Below are 4,885 nucleotides of genomic sequence, written 5' to 3'. Positions count from 1 at the left end.
AGAATGGAAATTGAAAACACTGTGACTTTAAGGAGCGATTTTGTAATTATTCTCCTTACTCACGATCTTTAATTTCGATCAGAAAACAGAAAGCAACGCCCAGGGAAAAAGGAAGAGAGACAGAGTTGAACACCTTGCGCTGCCTGCAGAATGTCCCAGCAGCTGGGCCTCACCTGCCGGGGGAGTTTGCTGTTGGGTGAGGGGGGTAGGGGAGCCAGGGCTCTCAGAAATAGAGATGGTACTCGGAGCCAGCCCATCTTGGGTGGCCTGTTTGAAGTTTTTATTTCTTAACTGAGGCACTGAGAGCCGGATGCTCCGAACACTGACCTCAGCAGTAAAACCCCCAGTTCCCTTCAGTGGGGGTGACCATGTTACTACAGTCAACTGTCCATTCATAGGTTTTGTCTTGGCACATGACAGCGATTTAGCTCTACTTTTGGTAGTTTCTAAAAGTGAGTATCTATTTCTTTCCCATATACTCTGACTATATAAATAACTTCATATATTCAATTTTCAATTATTCATAATCTTCAGAGACTATATTCAACCCTCATAATTAAACCTTTTAAACCAATGGAATTATTATATAGCTTTGCGAATAGCTGGAGGAAATCCTGGTAGTGGGTAATTTCTTCACAGACTGCATTTCCTCGCAGCACTATACCAAGTGCGGAGTATTTTTAGTGAAGTACGGCTTCAGTTATGATAATTTGGTGAATCATCTGATTTAAACTTGGCATGATAACTGATAAGCGGCATGGTGGAAATGACATTTAATTCAGAGGATCTGGGTTTTTATTATGATTTTGCAGGTCATTTAGCCAGTTGACATTGGCAAGTCATTTCACCTCTCTGGGTTTCAGTCTATCATATATAGAATGGTGAAATTAATCTTGGCTTTTGTGACTGGATATGATAGTATGAGCTGAAAGCGGCATATACAACAGCAACAGTCTAAACATGGGGAAATGATTAGACCTTAGAATGACTCAAAGCAATGAAGTTTAAGCTGATTTTGTGTTCCCTTAAGGAATACAGAAGTCCTGATCTTTTAGAAGTGAGGCAAACTAACCTGGTAATACTTGATGGATATTCCAAAGTGTAGTTAAAAGACAGAGGTTAAGATAGAGGAAAGTCAACATGCAGAGATATTTGGAGGGGAGAAATACTGAGGATGCCAACACTAGACTGTATCCATTTCCACATTAAAATAAGAAGTGAACTTCAGCTGGAAAGGAGGTATGATGAGGTAAGTGGAGAACATTTGTGAAACTTAGCTGTTTTCAATGAGGAAAGGTCATTATACGATTGTGTAAGAGTTAAGATGGATTGAACAACTGAATTTAGAAGCATGCATTTTAATGGGCCTAATTATCTGCAGGCACCTAGTGGTTAGTTAAAATCTGGGAATTTATGTTCGAAATAATTTGTTTACTTTGTTTCTGATTACAAAATTAGTATGTGTTCACTGTAAGAAATTTAGAAAATGCAAACAAAAACAGGAAAAAGAAAAGAAAAATCTCAAAACTAAGAAGTAACTATCCTTATCATTTTGTTGTGTATCCTTTCATGATTTTTTCTATGCATATATTAAGATTTTAAATATCTATATTTTCCTTTCAGTGTAACATCTGCGTGTCTGTTGTCAAAAAATTAGAACATACCAAAACATGTATAGAATAAAATAGACAACACTCATATCAGTTAATGCGTACCTGTATGTAGATACGTTTTCTCAAGTAAAAATAGGATTATGGTGCATATTCTGCCTTGTAACCTGCTTTTCCCACTTAAAGATATCATCTCACTTTATAAAATATTATCCATCTCAATGCCAATGGTTTTCGACCAGAGGCAATTTTGCTCAGAAGACATTTGGCAATATTTGGAGATATTTTTTTGATGTCACAACTGGGGGCAAGGATAGAGGCCAAGGATATTGCTCAACATCCTACAAGGCACAGGGCAACCCCACCTCTATAACACAAAAAGAATCACCCACTTAAAGTGAACATACTGCTGAGGTTTAAAAACCCTGCCCTGTCCTCCTAGGTCTCCCCTCTCTACAGGTCTACAGTATTCTAGGAATAATCAGTTACGGTGGCAAACAGGATCCTTATAACCCCAGTCCATCTTGAAAACACTGCCAAGAATCCTTGTTTCTTCCAATCTAAGAGCAAACTTTGCAGGGATACTGAAGGGTGGAGGCAACAAAGCCTCCAAAATCTTCTGTAACACAAATTTATTTACACTGAGAAGTACTTGAATTTCTAGAAGGACCTACAGGTCTGCAGCTTCTGAGATGTCCTCAAACATGGATGCTCACATTGACAAACATCACTGACACTGGAAACCCTTCCGTGATTGTTCATTCATTCCCACTGATTCCCTCAACTTCCGAGCTCCAAGGATGCATGAAGACCCAATTCCTTGTGTGACCATGTGTGACGTACATGTACAAAGACACTTGTATGCATAAATCAGGAGATGCACTCAAAATGTCCATGGCAGCATTACTTGCAATAGCCAAATACTGGAAACCAACCATATGTTCATCAACATGAGAATAGAGAAGTGAACAGTAGTATATTCACACAATAGAATACTCCCCAGCAGTGAAAATGAATGAACTACAACCACGTGCAACAGGATGAACAAATCTCACTACCATAATGTTGTGCAAAAGAAAAGACAGAAAGGAATACATCTGGCAAATCGATACGAAGTTTAAAAACATGAAAAACTTAATATTTTTAGGGATACGTAGATAGGTGGTAACAAAGAAAAGCAAAACAATGAATACCACAAAAGGTAGGATAATGGTTATTCTTAAGGCGGAATAAAGGGAAATGCACTCAAGAACAGTCTCAGAGCTGGTGGATTATTGGTAATATTCTTTATTCTCATTTTTAGCAATGGTAATGTGTGTGTTCATTATTATTCTTTACAGGTCATATACATTTTATATGCTTTCCAGTACATGTGTTAGATTTCACAGTTTTTTACTGAGAAAATGAAAGTATCCAGCCCACCACAGTCTTCCCCAAGCAACTCATCAGATGTGAGGCGTCTGTTCCATCCACCTTCTTCTTCACGCATGGAGTCAGACTTTTCAATCTTACAGAAAAGAAGGAACAACACCAACAATAATTAATGCAAAATTCCTTGGTAGTGCAGGCATGGCTTAAAGAAAGTCAGTAGGAAGGGGGCTCAAACCCCCGAAGAAATGATATCCTCAGCCCATAAATTCTCCAGATTTGGGGCATAGAAGATACTGTGAGTAGCATTACTCCCTCTCAGTGTCAATGGTTGTGAGGGCTCTGGATTTAGGTAAATCAGTCACTCCATTATATAGCTTCTGGGGGTGCCCTTGGGGGTCCTCCTCCAAAAGCAATTTTGGCATCTTAGACATTCTCTGTCAGGTAAATTTATCCATGGCTTCGATCAGATAGAGTAATCCAAAACATTTTTCACTTCCGATACGCACAAATAGAAGTCATAAGTGTTATCTTACTCGAGATTCTTATTTGCAAGCAACAGAAGCTGCCTCTGGTTTATAAAACAGAAAAGGATTTTATGAAAACAATATTGGGCATCTTACAGAATCCTTGAGAGAAATGGAGACCATACCTAAGCTAAGCTTCCAGGATCCAAGTCCAAAGCCCTGCAGTACCGCTGGTCCAATGAAGAATTGAGGGCCGCTGCTATTGCCCCCTGTTGATGCCACTTGCAGGATGGAATTTCAGGCTTTGCAGTTGTGGCCACTCCAAAAGCAGGAGGCCTCTGCTGTCACCAGAGTGGGGTCCATATGGCACTTCCTTCTCAAGTTGCTCACTCCCAAATTGAGGTCTCCTATTCGATGTGTCTGGTAGAATTTAGGTCACTAGTTCTAGGTACAAGAGAAGCTGAGGAATTTTCTCGATTCTACCAATGTACTGGGCAGCCAGAAATCATGAACGATGTCTACTTGGTGGTAGACATCCATGCTCTTTTGCTTAAAAAACTTTCTGTCTGGTATAACTTACGGGATAACAAAATTTCAGTTACTGCCAATTTCTAAGTACATGATTGATGATATTTTTAACTCTCCAGAAAAAGCATGAAATTTCACCATCTGTTTTGCTCTTTTGTCCCTGTGGGCAATAAATTTCCCAGAGTCCCCATGATTCAGAGGAGACAGAGGTGGGGTCTCTTTCTGAGTCTGTGTATGTAGATACGTTTTATATCCATTTCCATGCCACTCAGAAGGGGTTCAGTAACCAGAAATGTCCAGTTGAACCCTTTCGAAGGAAGTAGTCAGCATATAAGAGCCTTATGGTGGTGAGGATCTACCTTGAGGTGGTTCTAAAATCCTGGAGGCTCGAGGTGAGGGTTGGTGGAGAATGGTCGCAGGCTGGATTAGATGCCAACTTCATGGCTGGCAGCCACGCCGCTCCCTCACAAGCTGCTGTGTTTTGAAGCTATCTTGCAAGAATTTCTGTCTTGTTGGAGAGAGATTTAAGATTATAAAAGGCAAACTCTTTTTTTTTTTTTTTCTATTCCAGTTAATAATTTGAGACATTTGCTTTCTCCACTGGGACCTTTGGCTCCAGAGGACACCATCTCTGCCCAATCTATTTTTACATAAGAATTGAGGCTACCTGGTCGGTGGGGGGGGAGGGGGGTGTCAGTGGCAGAGGGAAGGGAGAGAAAGCTGCTGGGATTTTTTTTTTTTTTTTTTTACTTTAAACAACTTAAATTTTCTCCATTCATTTTCTTGGTATATTATTACTTCATTAATTTTTTGCCTTAGAAATTGCAATTCAGAGGTTATCATCGATCGATGTTTTAAAAATGTTTTCATAATAGAACTTGAGCTATGTGGGACAAATTTTGCTTTATTTCC

At 39.5% G+C, this 4,885-nt stretch overlaps 1 long non-coding RNA gene across 1 annotated transcript; it reads right to left on the bottom strand.

Moving 5' to 3' along the window:
* Positions 1-2,887: 2,887 nt before the first annotated feature.
* On the bottom strand, positions 2,888-4,009 carry LOC130544403 (uncharacterized). Its single transcript, XR_008960648.1, has 2 exons — positions 3,631-4,009; positions 2,888-3,117 (listed from the first exon to the last, which is right to left on the bottom strand). It is a non-coding gene; the product is annotated as an uncharacterized LOC130544403 (long non-coding RNA).
* Between the last annotated feature and the right edge of the window lie 876 nt (positions 4,010-4,885).

The sequence above is a fragment of the Ursus arctos genome, unplaced genomic scaffold, assembly GCF_023065955.2.
Source record: "Ursus arctos isolate Adak ecotype North America unplaced genomic scaffold, UrsArc2.0 scaffold_20, whole genome shotgun sequence".
NCBI classification, from domain to species: domain Eukaryota; kingdom Metazoa; phylum Chordata; class Mammalia; order Carnivora; family Ursidae; genus Ursus; species Ursus arctos.
This window is presented reverse-complemented; position numbering and strand designations above follow the sequence as displayed.